The sequence below is a fragment of the Dermacentor albipictus genome, unplaced genomic scaffold, assembly GCF_038994185.2.
Source record: "Dermacentor albipictus isolate Rhodes 1998 colony unplaced genomic scaffold, USDA_Dalb.pri_finalv2 scaffold_13, whole genome shotgun sequence".
Taxonomy (NCBI): domain Eukaryota; kingdom Metazoa; phylum Arthropoda; class Arachnida; order Ixodida; family Ixodidae; genus Dermacentor; species Dermacentor albipictus.
In genome coordinates, this window is record NW_027225567.1 from 15,603,211 (window position 1) to 15,625,336 (window position 22,126).

Consider the following 22,126-nt stretch of genomic DNA (forward strand, 5'->3'; position numbering starts at 1 on the left):
GATCGCGGCACACAGTCGCAAGAACTTGTGGAGGAAATGCCGGAGTTCTGGCAGCTTCAGGTGCACTAGATCATTCAGCAACATGGGCGGCTTTGTAGTTCTACCTCACATCAGAGCAAACTGCACTAGACGGAAATCAAGGGCAGCCGCACCGTTATATCTAAGGAAATTAAGGACAATTACGCCGCGTCTTCACACTTCGAGCATGCTCCGACAGCCCACCGATAGATATTTCAAACGCAACCACGCTCGGACGAGCAAATTTTGCTTCTGCCAAGTGAACGTAGCGGGTATTTCAACACGCGTATTAAATTCATGGCTGTTTCATTCGTGAACATTACTTAAGTGACGTAAAATTATCAGTGAGCAAAACAGTTTTTATTTCAACGCGAGTAAACAAAACCGAAACTAGCGCAACTGTTCTGCTCAGTTGTGCAGCTACAAAATGATCCAAAGCCGAAGCCGTCAATAGCATGACGCCATTTTAAAGTTGCGCTGCATCACGCACGAGTATACATTGTCGTTGAGTGGTTCTGAAATCGCTGCGCTAGGGACGACTGCAACCAAGCGTTGCGACAAGTTACGGTGGGAGCTTCTGTCCGTGCTGTGTGATTGCGACGAGGGGACCGCCGCCAGCAGCAGCGTTTCGCCGATTTCGTCTTTGCCGACATCGAGCAAGTGCGCTCGCCGGAAGCGTCCGAAGTGCTGCGGTTTGCACTGCATCTTTCATTGTGATATGGGAGATCGCAACGGACAAAGACGACCAGATGCATACGAACCACTACCAGCGGGGACCTGTGACCTGTGCCATATTTCTCTTAACGTCTCAGGTAAGCATATCAGCTTTTGTTCCGAGTTTACAAACGGCGCGGACTCGGTCCTTCCGGTATGGCTACATTTTGCGCCACGTTTCTCTTGGCAGTTCACAGACGTTTCTTGGGCATGCGTGCGCGTATGTATGCGAAAATACTACTGGCAGACGGAAGCCTCAGGAGAGCATCTGAAATTATTGCAAAGCTGTACTGCCAGGAGAAACACCGTTCTTAACGACTCCGGTGACGAGTGGCCTGTCGCATCGAAAGATCCGTAGAATATCAAGTACTGTCCTGCGTAACTTGAAGTGTAGATACAATACTAGTACCAGTGTAACTTTCGCTGGCGAAGACAGGTAGTCGAAAAGACAGCTTGTGTATTCTGAAGATTTACTAGCGCTTTAGGTATATTACCGCGAATAATAAAAGCGCTACAACGCTGTATGGCAGTGTCAGGCGATGTGGCAGCACAGATATCTTAAAAGCGGTAAAGCGGCTGCATGCACAAGCGAACAGACACAGCGCTTTAAAAGCGCTGAAACAGAACAAATTTTATGTGCATTTGGCTGTAAGTAGAAAACACAAAACACGTTAGCTGACAATCTAAGCCGATGTATAATGTTATTATTTTTTATGTAATCTTTATTTTCATGGTGGTAAATATTTAAAAGCATGAATTTGCTGCAACCTTTATATAGTAAATCCTACTAGGCGCACAAAACCTGGCTGTGTTATGCACAGAATTTGTGGTATTCCTACTGGATTTTCTATTTTGAGTCCGGTATTTTATGAAAACGAGGGTCTTTTTATTTGTAGTCTTATGTTAGTGCAGATATTTGGCAAGCAGAAATGAATCGATTCCAAGGTGGTACCTCTTGGTGAGCTACATATAAACCCAAGTTTCTCCTGTCTTGGCTATTGTAATGTGCATATAACAATTTTAAGTATATACTGCTGTAGTTGGCTTAGTCGCTGTCGCGTATTTTGTAAAAGTAGAAGGCTATGATTATTTTACTGTTTTCATGCAGAAATACCTTTCTTTGTTGTACCAAGAAACGCTCACAGCATTAAATGAAATGAAGTGTGATGTATTATTCTGCTAATTTAATAAAGGAAATTTCGTCTGCACTGCATCAGAGATTAGTTTACTTTCTTTTACTAAACAATGCGTTATCTCCTTTGCTACGGCTGTTCTGTGTATTTTTGTAATTTTGAAATGTACTTTATTTTAGGTATTCAAGAAATGCCAACATCCAGAAGAAGACGCCATCTTATCCAGCACGTTATTGGTGAGACAGATCGTAGCAGGGACTTTCGCATATCTCATTAGCATAAGATGCTATTTGTTGTAATTTTTGTGTCCACTTTCCTGGCCTTTATTCATTTCAGCATTATTGTGCAAAGGGTAATACTTTTACATCGAGATAGAGTAATTGTCCAAAGGAGAGACATAGCTGGAGGAGACGGCACACATGAGCCTCCTTTGTCCGTATCTCTATGTTGCGCCGTTACTCTGTCATTGTCTACCAACAAGCCCAAGTTCTTCATCAGCTACATTTACTAATTCTCCGTTATTACAATTTCATTGATACAACATTGAAAGTACAGAGGTACACAGGAAGACAGAGACTTGAAATGATGAAGAGCCGTAGAACAAGGAGCATCGCTGGAGCCAATGTTTCGACAAAGAGAAGGAGATAAGTTTTCTTGTCAAAACATTAGCTCCAGTAAAATTTCTTGTTCTATCACTATTTATGATTAAAAGACAGCATTATTGCTCTTGCTGAAGTATTATGCATTATGGAATAAAAATTGGCAGGGTTAAATGTCAGGAATGTGATATTTCTTGTGTATTTTAATGCTACAGCGAAAGCCAGAAAAACAAGATGTAGAGAACCACGCTGTTATTTGTCACTACCCAGTTTGGCCAGCTTCATCAGAGCGTGCACTTTGTTGCATTATCGACCACTGGAATTCATTAATTGAATTGCTTCGTGATTACTTATATTTAGAGATGCTGAACTTGTTTTAATGCAGCTTAACATAGTGTGTGTAAAAAATATACAATGACATTTTAAGAGGCTTGCAGTTGACTAGCAGATCACTTGATGGTATGAGCTCAGGTTTCCACTGAGCTTCCGTGCACAAATCGGATGCACATTCTCTTTTTTTCATTGCTTGGATTTTCATAAGCATAAGTACCATTTCTTCTTTGTCAATGTTCTAGTTGTGTTGTGGGACCTAACTGCTTACATTTATTTGTATTGGTATCCATGTTCCACAGACTGCTTAATTTTTCTTGTAAATTGTGACATGGTAGGACTAAGAGCATTTGTGCAAATTTGCTGCAGGTACACTCTGGTGGCTCCCGCCCCTGCATCCTACCACCACTGTGTCCTGACTACGTCCACTAGGGAGTTTGAAGCCTTTGGCGGCTCCTGCCGCTGCGTCCTGCCACCACCATGTCCTGACTACGTCCACTAGGGAGTTGGAAGCCTTCGTGATGATGCCAAGCAGGCTGGAAGCCAACAGAAAGATTAATGTAAATACATGTGATTAAGTGGCAACTTTTTTAGTGAAGTGGCTTGTAGCCACTCAGCAATGAAAGAGTTAACTTCAAAGCAGTTTAGACTCCCTGCTATCGGTGCAGGAATGCTCAAGTCCATGCAGTTTGCCTTAGCCGCCAAAAGGCTCTGTGGATTAGACGAAACGCGCTGCAAATTTTGAAACCAGTAGGAGACCACTTGTACATTTTTTTTCTTGCTTAACCAAAAACTGCTTTGATAAAGCTTTAGCAATCTAAAAAGAATACGGTGTACACTCATACATGGTATTGGGCATAAATTTACTAGGACTGCCTCAATAGTAAGTATGCCGATAAACACACCAAAACTGACTTTTTTTTGCTAGTTCATCCGCATCTCTGTGCACTGCTGTATAATTTATGTTCCTGAAACCAGTTTTTGCATGCAGCACAACTCCTAAATATGTGGATTACATAAATTTGCAGCTTTTGCTGTAAGCCAGATTCATGAAAATAATGTTAATTTGCCTATTTTCCATGTTTAATGACCCATAATAAACTGAGCAGTGGCTAATAAGCAGTTCAATTTTTGGTGTAAGGCCTCTTTTTATAGTCCCGAAAAATTTGGCCCCTTTAATGAAGGAACCAATTTTTCTGCTATGCCTTTTATGATGCATAGATTGGTGCATTACACAAAATCTCACTTAGTGCTTGCGCCAGTAAAAAAACTTTTTAAGTTAAGTATTTTTTGAAATTAACATTTGCGCTATATTGAAGGGCCTCCAGTTCTTCAAAAAAAAGTTCAAGTGGTCGTGTGCCAGGTCGGTACAGCTCGCATGGAATTGCCTACTTACACAAATAGGGAGGGCCATGCCCTCCGTGGTTGCTCAGTGGCTGTGTTGGGCTGCTGAGCACGAGGTCGCAGGATTGAACCCCGGCCACGGCGGCCGCATTTCGAGAGGGGCGAAATGCGAAAACACCCGTGTACTTAGATTTAGGTGCACATTAAAGAACCCCAGGTGGTCGAACTTTCCGAAGTCCTCCACTACGGCGTGCCTCATGATAAGAAAGTGGTTTTAGCAAGTAAAACCCCATAATTTAAATTTTTTTAGGGAGGGCCAAGTACACTTGACTTTATGTTAAGATACTATTATTCATCTACAAAAGACAAAATGAAACATTCCATCCTATAAACAGCTCTTAACACTCATTTACACTTTTGCACATCTTTATACCTGAAGTCTGGTGGCTTGTGTCTGTTTTCATTATCTGCTATGTGCCCATGGTAAACTTCAGGTTTGCCCTATGGTGAAGAATATTGTGGTGCTTATAGATATCGATCTGTGTTTTTCAGGTTGCCTCGAAATTTTACCAAAGCCGTACCACACACGGGCCAGGCCTCTTGCAAACGGCGTATAACCAGGCTCAACACATGAGTGTCGAGTGAGTCCGGAGATCAAGGCAACCTGCTGTGCGACCAGCGTGCAACCTTTGGTGACCTCTCTACATGTTCCACCTATTTCACAGCTGCACCTCAGCTGCAACTTATCCAAACAGCATCACCAACTGTGGTCACTCATCAAACCATGGATGAATGTTAGGGTGGAGTGATTTGAAGAGACATTCTATTTGTCTCTTCAAATTCTTAGCAAATACTTGTGTTATTATAATTAATATGTGTCTTTAGTGCCTAGTTTTTAATGGTTCCTTTCTATTAGAATTCTCACCATCGATTCCTGCTATTACTATAATGTATGTCTTTATGCCCAGTTTTTCGTAGTTCTTTTGTACTTGTGTATGTAATTGATAGATTCATACTTGTTATACAGAAGGCTAAAATGCAAACTTACAGCATTTTTTTCTTTCTTTTGATTATCTACAGCACTGCAAAGTGTTCAAGAAATGTAACCTAACGTGAGCTCTTGTGCAGGAAAAATTTAAGAGCAATATAGAGTACTTATTTCAAACACCCATTATTCTTGGAAAAGTCAAGAATATAGGAGCACAAAAAAGAAAATATTAAACTAGAGAAACATAAGTTCCCCTCATAAGTCTGATAATAATGTGACTTCCTTTCACTGCAAAGATACCAGTAATATACTCGCACACAAGGTTTCAAACAAGAAAGCTATGATGCCCTTTGCATTTCTCGGTGCCCATTTGTCACACTGACGAATGTCAAAGGCATCGTAGGTTATATGCACACATTGGTTGTGTTACACTTTTGAGTATTTCATTTCTCAAACACAAAGGTTTACAGCAGTGCTTTAAATAGCAAGTGCATTTCCTAATTTATTAGTGCAAGAGTAACAGTACAGATCATGTAAAAATTATTTTACAGTCCATGGATGCACGCTTCTGATGACATAGCAGTGACGTGGTCGTGGGATGAATGTCTTTATTTCAGATTTAAATATTGGCTTCCAGGTCTGGGTTAGTCTCCTACTCTGAGTAGTCTAGGTCAAAGTCCATTTACTAGAGAAAGTGAATTAAACTAGAAATTATAAACATCAAAAGATCTTGTTTAGGACACTAATGAGACAATCAGCAAGGTTCTTTGGTTATTCATTTCCAAATTTGTGAGGATATATGTTATGACTGGTTTCAATATTGTGAGTACAAATATTTGTTTATTGTCACACTAGAGTGGGCTGCCCCATTTGTATACAACCCCTTTACAGGCTAAAAATTCCGTGTGTTACCCTATTTACTCGCATAATGATCACACTTTTTTGCAAAAAAAATTGACTCAAATTCAGGGGTGCGGTCATTACACTGGTTAATTTTCCCGCAAAAAGAAAAAAATATATTTTCTGGCATTTACTACGGGATGACAACAGGTCAACAAATAGGCGGCTGCTGCTGTATGTAGTGCAGGACACGAAAAAAAATGGTGGCCGGCAGAGCAAGCCGAACGCGCCGAATGCATTTTTCTTCTCGTGAGTACATTACAGTGCATTCAAACAGTTTCTTCCATATTAGTAATGAATAATATTTGCAAGTTTGCGGCAATAACATAGCCATGCCCACTTTGAGGGGACAGAAACAGATGGGCGCACTTAGCTGCCAGTGACATAGGAACACATGCTGCGGAAACTGCGGCATTTGTCTTCACCACTATCCTAACGTGGCACGTTTCCGCTAAGGGTGGGTGAATATCTTAGCTGCGTTACAAACGTCGGCGAATGAATAGGGTACACTTCTAACGTATCAGTGTAAACGTGGCTGCTATCATTGCCGCTCGCGATTTGTTGCGTGCCCACAAGTGCAGATGAGAAGAATCGAAAGACGCCTTTTTTTGTTGTTTTTATTGACCACAACCATTATAAAGCCTACACATAATAAAGGAAAGTTTGGTTGTAGCTTTTTTTTGTCGTAGAAGTGCGGAAAGTGATGAAAGCAATGAAATGGGGCATCTGCTTAAGAAAGTTTTTTGCGTGCAGACTGCTTGGTTTGTCTTGAAGAGTCGTTCGCATAGCAGTCGACAGATGGTAAGCGCGATCATTATTAGCTAGATTTGGCACGTGACACATCGCTGCGGCAAGTTCGGGGTGAAATCATTACGTGGGAAATAAAAAAAATCGAATTAAAATGACAAAATTTAGGGGTGCGATCATTACGCGAGTGCAATCATTATGCGAGTAAATACGGTAATAGGCTGTTTTTGGTTTTGTGCACTCTATGTTAAGGGATGCAAATGGTGACATACAACAGAATGCAAAAATGACTAATGAATTCAAGCAGGGCATGGGGCTTTTTAGGCAGATGCGTGCGTGTGCTATTTATAAAGCTCCCCATGGTATGCCTGAAGGCATTTTCTAACACTTTGGTAGAATACACTGACACCCACTTATTAACTCCTCGAAACAACTTTTTTATATATTTGTACTAGAGATTTGAATATACTGTCATTCATAAAGTGTTTTATTAGATTTGAATTGTCATTTATTTTTGTGTAGCTGCCAGGCACGTACCCAGGGGGGGGGCCCGGGGGGGCCCGGGCCCCCCCCGAAATCAAGTGGCATACCCCCCCCCCCCCCCCACGCCACCACTCCTCACACATCCTTAAAGCGCCGCCGGATCAATGTTGAGACTTCGCAGCTGTTCATCGGTCAGCATTATGCTGCCTTTCTCACTCATTTTAGATGGCGGTAGTTATCGGCATCTCTTGTAATGTGAAGGACAGTTTTCTCGTAGATTCCGCACCCGCGTGATTAACTCGAGATGCGTTCAGTTGTCACCATCTATTCAACCGTCACGCGCATAGGTGTTGCTTTTGTTAGTTCAACCTTCTTTGTTTAGGCTGATCCTGGGACCAGGAGAGGGATGCGGCTGTTACTCAGCTGGTCTTTACTCTCATGGAACGAGTTGCGGCCGGAGAAAACACCAATTGCGTTTAACTTATCCCTTTGCTTCATTGTTTCCTTGAGTTACGGCTCGCCGCGTCGCTGGCAGATGCCCGGAACCATATACACGTGATATGGTTTAGATAAGGTGAGAAATAAAATAATGTGAAAGAGCATCCATCATGAAACCCTGCAATAACCCTTAAACCCATAAGCAAGATGACTGTCGCCCGTTACCTCGTCTGTTTTTCCCTAAATGTATAGCACTTTTTGTGCAAAATTGGCAACTGGAAACAAAAATCGCAAGGAGTTGAGAAATTAAGCGATCTACCAAGGGAGGGAGCCAAGGCAACAACCAAACTGCAAGCAAAAGCGAATAATAAAAAAGTTAACCGTTGTTTATGAGAATATTTATGGATCAATATCTTTTTATTTAAAAAGGAAGTAGAGAAAACGCCGCCGGAAGTGGAGAACAATTACTTGTTTTGAATGACGCTTCTACAGTTATCGGTCGAACCGCCTCACGTAGCCACTTCTCTGCTGTGCTTATGTGGGTGTTTTTCTAACCTGTCGCAGTGAGCGCAGTACGTCTAGAATCGCAGAGTCCTGCGCTCTACGCGGTTGTATGGGACTGGCGGGCGCACAGTGTTACGCAATTCGCGGAACTGTCAAAACTGATCAACAAGGCGAAAATAACTGATATTCGATACTATAACATGAGAAAGACTGAAGAAGCCGTAAAATATGAACGCAGCCTGAAATCAGTAAAAAAGAAACCTGGCATAGGACAAACCACGATGTATGCACTAAAAGATAAGAAGGATAATATCATCAGCAATCTCGAAGATATAGTAAAAGCAGCGGAAAAATTCTAAGCTGACTTGTATACAGTACCCATAGGAATCACGATAGTTCACTTAGAAACAGTAATGAACAGGATACAGAAACTCTCCTACAACTAGCGATGAGGTCAGAAGGGCCCTGCAAGACATGACACGATGAAGAGCGGGAGGATAAGGTGGAATAACAGTCGATTTAATCAAAGATGGAGGATACATAATGCTTGGAAAACTGGCGGCTCTTTATGCGAAGTGTCTATCGACTGCAAGGGTCCCAGAAAACTGGGAGAATGCAGACATTATACTAATCCACAAAAAAAGGAGACGTTAAAGAATTGAACAATTATGAGACCATAAGCTTGCTTCCAGTATTATATAAAATATTTAGCAAAATAATCTCCAATAGAATAAGGTTAACACTGGATTTTGTCAACCAAGGGAACAGGCTGGCTTCAGGAAGAGATGCTTTGCAATGGATCACATCCATGTCATCAATCAGGTTATCGCGAAATCTGCAGAGTAGAATAAGCCTCTCTATGTGGCTTATATAGATTACGAAAAGGCATTTGATTCAGTAGAGATACCAGCAATCGTAGAGGCACTACGTAATCAAGGAGTACAAAACGCTTACGTAAAAAGCTTGGAAAATATTGCTACATGCGTGAAATATTTGTTTGTTTGAACGAGGCGCGTAGGTGTCATCACTCCAGAAAAGAGGAGGAAGAACGAACTGGGCTCGCGCTGTGAATCTAACCGGTCAGCGCTGCAACCGTTGTTGTAAATATAATCTGTAAATAGTTTCTCGTCTTACTGACTCGTCTTTCGCTTTAGAATATCTAGAGGTTCTACAGCTACCTTAATTCTACACAAGAAAAGCAGGGAGATGCCTATAGAGAAAGGGGTCAGACAGGGAAATACAATTTCTCCAAACATATTTTCTGCGTGCTTAGAAGAATTCAAGCTATTAAACTGGGAAAGCTTAGGAGTAAATATCGAAGGCAAATATCTCAGCAACCTTCGGTTTGCCGATGACATTGTTCTATTCAACAACAATGCAGACGAGTTACAACAAATGATTGGAGACCTTAACAGAGAGAGTGTAAGACTGGGGTTGAATATTATTATGGAGAAGAAGAAGATAATGATAAATAGCCGGGCAAAGGAACAAGAAATCAGGATGGCCAGTCGGCCACTAGAGACTGTGAAGGAGTACGTTTACCTAGGTCAATTAATCAGAGGGAACCCTGATCATGAGAAGGAAATTCACCGAAGAATAAAAATAGGTTGGATCGCATACGGCAGACATTGCCAGCTCCTGACTGGAAGCTTACCATTATTATTGAAAAGTAACGTGTGCAATCAGCGCATTTTGCCAGTGCAATATGTCCAGTGCCAATGCATCTGCCAGTGCATTTCCCAGTGCATTTTGCCAGTGCATATGGGGCAGAGACTTGAGAGCAAGTTAAGGCATGTAATGCAAAAGGATAGACAGTTGGGCGAGTTGGTACGGTAACATGATTTTGGGTTCTAGCGCGAAGTGAAACACGGACACAGAAAGGAGCAGACAGGACGAGCGCAAGTTAAGGACCACGCAAAGAGCGATGGAACGAAGATTGCTAGGCATAACGTTAAGAGAGAAAGAGAGTGGTTTGGATCAGAGAGAGAACGGGTATAGACGATATTGTAATTGACATCAAAATTAAAAAATGTAGCTGGGCAGGTCATGTAATGCACCGGTTAGACAACCGTTGGACCATTAGGGTTACAGAATGGGTACCAAGAGAAGGGAAACGCAATCGAGGACGACAAAACACTAGGTGGAGCGATGAAATTAGGAAATTCGCGGGCGCTAGCTGGAATCAGTTGGCGCAGGACAGGGGTAATTGGAGATCGCAGGGAGAGGCCTTCGTCCTGGAGTGGACATGAAAGAGGATGATGATGATGATGATGATGATGATGATGGTGGTGGAGGAGGAGGTGGTGGGCCCCCCCCGAAAAAAAATCCTGGGTACGTGCCTGGTAGCTGCTGTTTTTTAGTTATGTCCTACACAGTGGCAAAATATTTTGGGGGGCACTTTCCTGTGTATAAAGTTTTCAGAAATAGCTTCATGCTGTATCTTATTTAGCTATTCGTATACTGCAAAGTGGTGATACCTATCCAAACGGCTTGTACAATTACTGGAACTATGCAAGAATATATTAGGCCACATTAAATAATTTTGCAGATTGCAATTTCAATTAGATATGAGCATTCTGCATATCTTGAAGAGTACGTATGCCAAATTTCGTTAGTATAGGACAACTATAAGTGCATAAGGTTATTCTCATGCTATTGTGAGAAAATGTTTTTGAAGTATATTCAATAGCTTTTTTTCACAATAGCATGAGAAGTATGCAAGATTAGTAGGCAGGCCTCTCTGCCTGCCTACTAATCTTGCATACTTCTAGTAACTTTACATGCTGTTTGAATAGATATCGGTACTTTGTAGTCTACGAAGAGCTGAGGTAGCTACAGCACACTGCTTTTTGTGAAAATTTAGTACACAAGAAAGTGCCCGCAAAGATCAGTGTATTTTCCCATTGTGTGGGACATAACTCAAGAAGCAGCTAAAGAAATACTAATGACATATATGAAATCTGCATGAAGAACTCTACAATTTGCTCTCTTTCAAAGCCTCTAGTACGAATAATAAGACTGTTTCGAGTAATATTCAATCAGCAAAACATGCCCCTTGCTATAGTGACCTACAACATAGAAACGCAGATTGAATGCAAGTCTTTTTGTTAAAGCGACTCTGGGCTGTCTTCCCAAGGGCTTCTGTTAAACACTGAAATTTCCTGCATTTACCAGAAGTGCAATACTAAAATGTTTGTGGATGTGCAATTGGTATTGGCAAACTAACAGAAAAAAAGACAGTTCTGTGAAATGAGGAATTGACTATAACTTTGTTCGACATTTACATTTTGACTCCATATCTTTGTTTTGTGCTTTGTACTGAGTGTTTCAGCAGTGACTGCCGCTAAAAATTGAACATATCTGCTTCATGACAATGCGACAATTTTCGCTAACAGAAATTTATAGCAGTGGCAGGCATTATAATTACAGTACTCAATAACGTCTAGTTTGTAAGAACTCAGACTAGCACCAGTTCCGAGATACACAACCCAAAAAGACATGATCAGATAGGTTTATCTTCCACACAGATTTGTCCCATAAGGCTTACAAAATGTTTTGTGGCTAAGTAATATCTGCAACAGCAAAGCATGTTCCACCAAGTATGGCGATAAATATTTCAGAGCTGTCAGTCTGAGGACTCCTACAAACTAACAATACCTTCAGCACTGACTAGCCTCAATAATAGGATGTCAGCCATTTTGCTGAAATTAATAAAACTTCAATTATTGTGATATTGTTTACGAAAAAATTTGCAATTGTAATGCAGTTCTAGTATCTGTCACTTGTAAATATTTTCCAATTAGTTTTTCAGACTACAATTTTTGGTAATAGAGGTATTCATTGCAGAAAGATCTAGTACATGGCACTTAATAATAAAGGTACTGGTCATTGTAGACTTTCTGTTGCACAGCTGTTTCTTGAAATCTGAAAGGATGTACCCGCCTCCTTATGTTAGCTAGAAACGGAAATCTGTCAGTATGTTTTGTTTAAAATACAGCTGATCAACCCGATAGTTAGGCTGCTTGCCAAATATAAATCATAACAATAATAGTGAAGGACCATAATAACAAAATGATGCTGACTCATAACTATGCCCAGCTACATCCACGCAGCTGTGCCATACAATGTGCATGTGTTCAGAAGAGCCAAATGCCCCAGAGAGAAAGCAACAGTAACTCATTGTTTGTCATCTTGTTCAAGCAGATTATGCGCTAGCTGTAATTTATGCTCAGTAAATACATAAATCAGTCATGTCAGGTGTCTTACTTTGGGTTGCAAGTTCGAAGTTCTTGTAATCTTGCTTGTTTTTATTTTGTTTCCTTTGTGAGCATGAGTGACTTGGTTGCCTTCGCACATATTCTCAAAACTGTTTCATCACTGGGAATCAGGAAATTTAATTTACATATGAAATTCCCAGTTCCCAGTTACTAATTTGGTAGGCTTTGAGCTTAATTCTCTTAACTTTTATATGTTTAGCTACCAAGTAGTCTTATCGTGCATTGAAACATATCCATGCAATGCAGAGAGGGCACCCAAATTATAAATATCTGTTCTTGCTTTCTACCCTGCTCTGGTGTTTTCAAAACCTAGCATTGGTGCAATGGCCTGTCTGCAGAAAAGTAGTAAAGTGGCTAAATTTAAAGGTCAACAACATAATTGAGATACAAAGCAAAAATATAAGTTCGCAATTGTCCCCCATAACGAGAGTTCTGCTTAGAATTTTAAAAAAAATTGACATCCTGCTGTGGTGTGAGAATTGCTCTGGGTGCCAAGGGGACTACGTAGCACCTGTACTAGTGTATACAAAGCAAAAAAAAAGGTCACTCCAGATTGGAACGGCAGTGGAAAGTCAAGCACAGATGCTTTATTTCATGCACCATTAATGTGGCTTATCATCTGCTCCTGTTGTATGGGAATGCATACGTTGGGAAGACAATCCTTCGCACCATTGTTACCTTAGCGGGACACCAGAGAAAGGTAGAAATCTAGAACAGGTATTCACACTTGGTTGCCCACAGTGTGTTATTTGGATGTGTTTCACTCTACAAAAGACTACTGTGGTAGGTAATCATAATGACAAAGACAAAACAAATAAAAGAGGTATGTGTCAGTCATCCGTCCGTGACTTCCAGTGTTTATAGAAACACTTCTTTGTGTATATGTGCCAAGCCGTAGGGAGGCTTTACGTAACTCAGTCATGCTTGCTAAGCTAAAGATTGGAATAAGGAAAATCACAAGAACATTGTATGAGTGATTTATAGATGTGGCACCTAAAGTAACTTATTCATCTATGTCCTGAGGATAGATTACAGCCAGTGCATAATGTGCTCTTACAGGATGACTTGTGATGAGTAAAAGAAGCCTTCCTCACATCTTCCTCTTTGTTTCTTTTGGATCTTTGTGCACTATGAGTATTGTTACAGCTGCGTGCATGCAGCTGGGTATAGTTTGTTTATGTGTTCTGCTTCCTCTCTTGTCCTCATCATTCATGCGCTATCTTTGCCGTAACAAAATACAGCTGCCTGTGCTACTTATTTTGTCAACGTGTTTGCATTATGGAAAGTTTTGTATTAGCGGTTATTTCGACCTGTGAAATTGTCTGTGTCAGCTATTTTACTTAGTCTTGCAAAAGTATGTTTCTCAACATAAATAAATGATCAGTATAAGTGTTGCTGTATTTATTTTTGTAATTTTGTCAGTTATGAGATTTTTATACACTGTTGCATGTTGTATGACAGAATAAAATTGATGCACAACTTTTTAATGTGTTTTTCAGATCAATTTTCATCTCACGCTAACATGCACAAATTGTGTGGGAAAAAGTGCCAACAAGAGTACCATAAGGTAAGACAGCTGTTTTTACTATTAGACTGGATTATCAATTGCCAACCAGTTGTTTTCAGCAAGCATAGCATAATGCATAGGTAATGTAATCTAAGTTGGAATATTGTTTTTATTGCACTTCCTTATATGGGTCTCCTTTATACATAAGTGCAGCCTCTCTTATTTGTTATGTGTAGCTTACTTGCTTAGAATGTTAAGTCGTAAGTTAAGTCTTTTAGAACAGGGAAATAGGTGGAACTTATGAATCTTTTGACATATTATAAGAGACTTGTGCGGTGGTGAATTAACCTTCTACATGAGTTACATAATATTTTGGGGTCTCATTATGGTTCTGAGTGGCATTGCAGTGTCATGCATATGCAGCTGCAGGCTACATATTGGATATTTATTTAAGACTGTTTTGCTTAGTTGGCTATTGATTCCAGTTTAATGGTAAAGAGAACTGTCTTGCTTTCATAGTGATTCTGTGCTGACTTATACATTTGAATTTTCCAGAAGACAATAACAAAGATTGATGAAATATTAACTTTTTCTTGCTAACCTGCCATGTGCTTTTTGTCAAGTTTACTGTGGATTCTTTGTTATCCTATGTTGTCTTTTCATAGTAGTCTTCTTGAGAACTAGCCGTAGTCGTGTGTACTTACAGCAAGAGTTGTTGACACATTTTGAAAAGCGGCTCGACACTGCCATCCAAGAGTGAAACGACTTACATAGATTAGTTACCTTACTTTATTTGCAAGAGGCCGGCACCACGCACTAAGGGTAACTTGACACACTGCTGGAGTCATCAGACCCATCTAGAATAGTTCGGTGAGTCATTCTTGCAGTGTTCATGAGACACTTTATCTTGAGTCGTTGGACTCATTTAGAATTGTTAACGGACTCCCTCAGCAGTAGTCTTGTGACCCTTTTGAGAGGGTATAGGTGACTATTACAACAGAGTATGCATGACTATTGTGTGCGGAGTCACGCAAACACCTTGTATTGAGCAGATAGTCTCGGGACTCTTTGCCAAAAGAGAGTTCGGGTGTCTCCCACAAAGTGAGTCGTATACGTGACGAGTCCAGACTCTTCGAAAAGAGTAAGGGATACTCTTTTTTTTCTTAGTGTGTACTCTGAATATTCTTATCATGCAAGCGTGTCTGAACTAAAATCCCGTGCCGGTCTTACTAATCTAGAATCGCGACGTCTTATTTCTAGACTGTGTCTTTTTCACAAATTCTATCATTCACCACTCCACATTTCAGCTATACTACCAGCTCATCGTCAGTCCAGCCGCATTAGCCACAGCAAAGCCGTGTATCCTCCCCCGGCGCAGACTACCTCTCATCTACGATCATTTTTTGTGAAAACCGCCAGGGACTGGAACGGTCTGTCTGCCGACATCACGCACCACTCCGACACTCATCACTTCAAGGCTGCTCTAGAATCACTGTTTGTTAAAGCCCATCCCTCATGTAATACCCCATCTCTGGGGCCTTTGAGGTATAATAAATAAATAAATAAATAAATAAATAAATAAATAAATCGGGAACCGCAAGAGCGCCGCCATGTTGCTATGCGCTGAGGTTGCCAGCTCCTGAGACGCTTGCTGGACTTGGTGACAGCAGTCAGTTTTAATCCGGCAACCGTAGCAGCGTAGCGGCATGGCGTCTCGCTTGTAGTGTCGCGAAGTGGTGTGCGTGCAGCAGTATGTTTGGGCTTTATAAGTTGGTTCTTTATTCCATGTTGTGGAATGGTGTGGGCGTAGTCCATCCTGGCCGAGCAGGTGGCAATTTTGCAACCGAAGGATGATCCTGTTGAAGTTTCCGGTGGTATGCGGTTTTCAGCAGTCACGCCTGTTGCAGGAGTGTCACTCGACGAAGTTACGAGCTCGAAGCTGTGGTCAAATTCATCGTTGGCGTTCCGTAATTCTCTTCGCACGGGCGCGGTATATTGCAAAAGCCGCTTTCGCGATCTATCTTTACGACGATAGATCGTTTTTTTTATTATTTTGAGTAATGATCCAGCTGTAGGGCACATGTAACCGACAAACGGAAGTCTCAGGAGAGCACCTGAGATTATAATAAAGCAGGCGCCGCAGGAACTCCCGGGCACCCAAAGGACAGTGGGGAGATCAAAGCTCGAAGCAGAATGGTACGTAGGTTGGGCCCGCCGAGGCAGGTGTGTGCCAGGGAGTGTTCGCACAGACAGCTCCCCTGGCACGCGCAGCGGTGCCTCGCAAGGTCGAGATACTTTAAAGGCACCTGTGCCCATGCTCTTTCCCTTACGTTGGTGCACTGAGCACAATTAACCAGAATAATATGGGGGGCATCTGGTGCAGTCGCGAATGCGAGTCATGGCATATGTAGCTCGCGTCGTCGGGCGTATGTAAATATCAGAGTTACTTGTATGAACTTTCTGCATAATATGCTTTGTTACGGTACCTTAACGGAATGGGTCTAGAGGACGGTGTTGGTACGTTTTTTTCGTACTGCCCTAATCCTATACCCCCCCCCCCCTTTTTCTATATGTATACATACAATTCCTTGCCATGACGGATTGACCAGTTCAAGATGTCAACTTGTCAGTCACCGTCATAGGAATCACTGTTATAAACACAATTACACCATCGGATTTTTACTTTCAGTTTTTATTGTAACACTGAGGACTACACAGAACCTGATTTTGTGTATGTGAGAGAAGTATGTGCATATCACAAGCTTAAGCAAATGTGCGATACACTGCCAAAGCAGCTGCTACAACATGAACTGCATTGAGGTCCACACAACACATACATAATTAAATGTGCAAAATATAGGGGCAAGCTTCGAAATACGCTATGTAGCACTGCAAAGTATAACATACATTGTATGTGTACAATAAATGTTCAAAAAAACAATGCATCAATGTCCCGTTTGCTTTCAAGTTTATTATCAAGTTCAAGTTTACTGAAGTTTATTATGAACATTTGTACAAGAGGAATCTACTGACACACCCTCAGTGAAGGTCGCTGTTCGAGGTGTGCTGGCTGCCTCAGTGTAAAAAAAAGAAAGAAATTGGGTAAATGTCGACACCAGTGCCACTGCTTTTTGCCTCTGACCTGCACGTGCCTCGGCGGCATCTTTGTGCACAAGTGAGCTGGCGTAGCGAAGCGTAGGAGTCATCCGAGAGAAAGAGTGTCGTTTACATGGATAAGTGGCTGTTCACATTGCCTGTCGCTTTCCCTTAAATATTCCCTTGGCGACTAGGGTGACACACCCGCAGTCAAGGTAGCTGTTAGAGTTGTGCTGGATGCCTAAACGAAAGAGAAAGAAAGAAATTAGATGAATGTCGATACCAGTGCTATTGCTTTTTGCCTCTTACCTGCATTTGCCTCCACGGTCTCTTGACTTGCGGAGTCTGTATGAGGGAGCTGCTGTATCTAGGCGTAGGCATTGTCTAAGCAAAAAGAAAAGCCCATTCAAATGGGGAATTATGGAAATAAATGCAGTTGTTATGTTCGCTTCTTGGACTCTTCTTGCCTAAAAGTTTTCAAACATAGTGTCCAAAACACACCAGCACTTTGACTGCTTCTGCTTTTTACCTGCAGGTGTTGCTGCGAGATCCTTAGTATGGCTGCGTGCAGCATTGTAACACTTGGTGGAGGCATTTGAAGTGGTAGCCAAAATTATAAAGAATCATCCTTGTCTGCATGAATGCTTTCAATTTCTAAATGCAGTGGTAACTATCACTATTAGTGCAAGGCCCCCCACATCTATGCGGCAAGTGCCATGGCTTGAAACTGAATTTTTCCTTTAGTGTTTCACAAGGCGTCTGATATGTCCACATTAGATTTGATGTGCTTCTTTTTATTTATCCCAGTGTGGAGAGAGCATTAAATGTTTCATTTTTACGTGTTTTGTGTTTTGGTTTATTTCTGAATTTATCAAGCAGCAGTCTCATGATGCTAAAGTGACTTATGTAATGACAATCATCAGCTTTTGTTTTGCAGAAAAACAACGCATTTCCTGACCCATTGTTTGACATCCCCTCACTCGCATAATTTTGCAGAGTATTCTGCCTATGTTGACTTGCTTGACCTCCACTAAAGACTCTTGCATATTGAAATTGCATTCTTTCCTTAAAATCATTCGACACTTCTCATAATTTCTTTTTTTTTTATTGCGATGAAGGCTTGCCCTTAAGGCATAATTCTTGGAGCGTATATGTGTATTATATGTGTGCTTTGAGGCCTGTGTTGTGCATGAATTGAAGCAGTGTTTTGTGAAATCTGTTGTCATGTATCCAGCGGTCACATGACAACAGCGGGTTGTCACACTGTAGCGGAGGCCGGCTTGCAGTAGGAGACGCGAGCGTTCCGATTGTAAACCTGTACATGTCCATATTAGGTGGTATGCATCTGATTCCACCACAGGAACGGAGCAGTATGGACACGTAGCACCCAGTGGTAAATGCGACCAGTTCCACCTTGAGACAACAGCCGGTGTAAGGGCCACCCCGGCCCGAAGCCTCCTAAGCACAACTTCCTTCGCCCTAGTAAGGTGAAGGGGGTACCTAGGGCTTCTGATACTATGCATTCACCATTTTTGCTTGTTGTTTCTGAATAGAAATGCCTTCTTTATTCTAGAGCTTAAATTTTACCTTTGGAACACACGGAAGGGCTTGCCATTGCATATCTGCATAACAGGGAAACATGTTTCAAGTTCAATTGAAGATTGATGAATGCAGCTTTCAGTGTGATTTGACTGAATGTGCCATAAAGTAACTCATCTCACTTGGTAAATTGAAGCACATATTAATGTGATGTAAAAAACAAGTTACACTTACGTGGTGAGTTCTCTAGCTTGGAGAACAAAATAATCGGTTCGCGAAAAAAAAAATTTGCATACCCCTTGTACACACTGATTTAAGGAAAATGAGCTGGAGCTGCCCACATGATCTACTTATTTTACCTGCGAGTAAGGTCAACAAAAATGTGTCCCAGCTGCTTAATGCTATTGTGTCAGTATTGCATATGTGCCTGTTGTCTAAAATAATTGAATTTTGAAAATTCTCGTAGGGATCTGATGTACATATCTGCAGTTTATGGATACATGTAAAATACTCAGCATCAAGTGCAAGTGAACGGTCCCAGAGTCCCGGAGTCGATCATGCAAATAGATTCGCTGCACAAATTTGTGACCAGAGCAGATATGCCACATGAAATGGCATGCAAGGAAGTGTTGAAAATATTACACAGTTAATAAAACGCCTACGCTATTAATATGTGGGTTCATGCACTCGATTTCGTCCGTATTAGGCACTCGCCTCTTTATTGCTTCGTGGAACAGAAATACTCGGCATCGGGCTGTTTTTCTACTGTGGCGCGTTTGTAGAAGCATGATTGTTCTAAGTGTAACAATTACACAGATTATATGACTTGCTTGTAGATTCGCGAGTACAATTCCGGTGTGCTATTCCGCCTGTCCAGCAATTTCCAATTTCCTACTGAAGGGAAACCTGCAAATAAAAACACCGCTCCGCATGTAGAAAAACGCTCTACTGTGACGCTTCTCAAACGATTGTGATGCATCACAAGAACTGTCTGCTAGCGTGATGTTCTGAACAAGAAGATATATTCGTTTACTTACATGTGAAGGTATATATGCCAGAGAACTTCGGGGCTTCGGTGGCACATAAGGCATGAATGTGCCCCAGCGTCCGATGTCGACGCGCGATCGCGTGTCAAACCTAAACTGTACGAAACTACGCCGAATCCAAAAAACCGATTCGAAACCGAAATTCGCGTCATCCTTTATTGCATGAATGCGTACACCGGGATCTATATAAGTCACGGACATAGCGATCGCTTTCTGTAAACTTAATATTAACGCACCACCTTCATAAAGCCATCAGGTATGCGTTTTTAAATGACAAAGCAAAGGGGACATGTACTTCTTTTCAGCCCTTTCAATAATATCTGCGCTGGCCGCATTGACCAGTAGCAACAGGGCGGCGCCCTAGAGGTTCCCACTTTTCCGGCCCAGCTTTTCCTCTAGAGTTGTTCTACTAACTCTATGGTCTGCAGGGCTGCGTAGATACCGCGGCCGCCATGTGGTGGCGCGACGAGTCCGTTCGCTAGCTCGCTGCGGCTCGCTGAGGACAACAGCGTGCTCTGATTGGTATATGTGGGCGGCGTGACTCAAGGCGTCTGCTTTCCGAGTTGCGCACCCTCGAGGTGTGTCGCCATCATGGTCGAAGTTCGTTAGGTTAGGACTCCATTCAACGCGAGTCCGGAATGCGGCATCCATCGCATAGCCGATATGCGTCGACGCACTCGCGCGAACGAACATGAGGCTCCGTTCGATCCTTGTGATTGTCATAAAGATGTGCGAAAGAATGTGTTCTACTCATGTCACTCGGTGTGAGCACAGACGCGCGTAGCTATGTAGTCCACTGTAGCATATCAAATTGATGAGACACGGTGAACTCAACCGGAAGCTGAGGAATAGTCTCCAAGTTTGGTGCGTCGTAGGCGCCAAAATCGGAAATAGTGGCGTCTATGTGAACATCGAAAATCAAATCAGGGGCCCTATAACGTAAAACTATTCCAATATGTTTTATTCCAATCTCCTGACGTCAAATTTGCTTAACCGCCTGCGCAGGCATCGGGCGGTGACCCACAGGGTTTTCTTAACATACCAATGAAACGCTCTTCTCGTTTATAGGAGGTCACATTTGTTTGCTTTAAAAACAAATAACATTGCCTATCTTGCCTATCTGCCTACCTTGCCTATCTAATTGGCTGACAAGAGGCGAGGAGCACGCTCAAGTGGAGAGGGATTCAATGGGACCGAGTCAGTGCACTGAAAATCGATAACCGCATGAAGAGGATGGTGCCACTGTCAGCGATTGGTCTGCTTTCTCTTACTTAGCTTGCGGTGGCTGGTCGAAAATCGCGGCGGCATGCAGCGGAAGGTTAAGCATGCCGCTAAAAGGGATCCTCAACAAAGAAAAGTTCTCAGAGCGAGGTTGTAAACGGGCCGAAAGTGCTCGGAAACGTTACATGGCCACGGAAAAAGTTTTATTGTACGCAAATAAACCCATGCTCTCTGGCAGATGCGAGTAGCCAGTGCCTAGCTGAGCCATCGGCGGCAGCCATCTATTATTCCTTTCAGAACGGGGCAACCTGTGGCTATTCAGAAAAATAAATCAGTTTTGTTCGGCATATTAATGCATCTTTAACACGTACACGTCACTTTGACGCAGTGAGTTTTCGCGGTTTTGTGACGTCACTTGACAGGCACGTGAAGTAGGTGCATCCCCAAAACTTTTCACCAATAGCGGACGGCTAATGGCGAAAAGGCGTCGAATCAGAAATAACTATTTTTCGTCCGTTCGGTCCAATCATGCATAATCAGTGTGTACGCGTCATATCAGATGGGGAGCTCTCGCGGTTTTTGTGACGTCGCGTGACAGTCAAGCGAAGTAGGTTTGGCCCAAAAAAATGTTTTTGACCAATCGCCGAGGGCTAATTGCAGCATTGGAACAGGAAAGTGTGAAATAGCTTTACGTTATAGCACCCCTGAACTGCGCGCCACTGTGGCGTTCAGTAGGCGGATCGTTATGGGCGTCACCTCGCTCCGCCGTAGCTTTCGCAGTGAAAGGCACTGAAGAAGGAGCACCGCGAAGTGGTGATCACAGGCGATCTTTGATTGCTAGTCAACCCGCTTCTGCCGAATGCATTGAAGTACTTTTTTGCGGCAGAGTATATCTTAAACAGTCTGTTTTAAACGCAAGTGCATTTCTCCACGGCGATAAAAAGTGGGTCAGGATGCCTTTAAAGCTGTTGGCATACCATAAATGTCTACATATTCAATCCGCAAGAAAAAAATTAATAAAGTGATGATGATTAATTGGTTTAAGTTCCAGTTCAGAGCAGAGAGAGGCAAACACAAGTAAATTCTGAATGAATAATGGGGTACTTAGTGCTTAGTCGATCAGTGTGGTGTCTTGGTCTCATCTAGCGGATAAGCCGTATGAGGTTATTAGCACCGTCGATAAGTACCACGCCGGTGCGCATCAACCGTCCTCGGTAAGCAAGGAACACCAGGCAAGGGCAG

The 22,126-nt window shown here is 42.2% G+C and overlaps 1 protein-coding gene and 2 long non-coding RNA genes across 4 annotated transcripts in view; 2 read left to right on the top strand and 1 right to left on the bottom strand.

The window, feature by feature from the left end:
* Positions 1 to 22,126, top strand: part of LOC139051656 (organic cation transporter protein-like) — a 189,688-nt gene that overhangs the window by 103,804 nt on the left and 63,758 nt on the right. The gene's annotated exons all lie outside the window — the stretch shown is intronic.
* On the top strand, positions 451 to 7,268 carry LOC139051657 (uncharacterized). Its single transcript, XR_011509486.1, has 4 exons — positions 451 to 830; positions 2,045 to 2,101; positions 3,164 to 3,354; positions 4,691 to 7,268. It is a non-coding gene; the product is annotated as an uncharacterized lncRNA (long non-coding RNA).
* On the bottom strand, positions 17,090 to 19,721 carry LOC139051658 (uncharacterized). The gene is made up of 3 exons (XR_011509487.1): positions 19,655 to 19,721; positions 17,388 to 17,462; positions 17,090 to 17,319 (listed from the first exon to the last, which is right to left on the bottom strand). It is a non-coding gene; the product is annotated as an uncharacterized lncRNA (long non-coding RNA).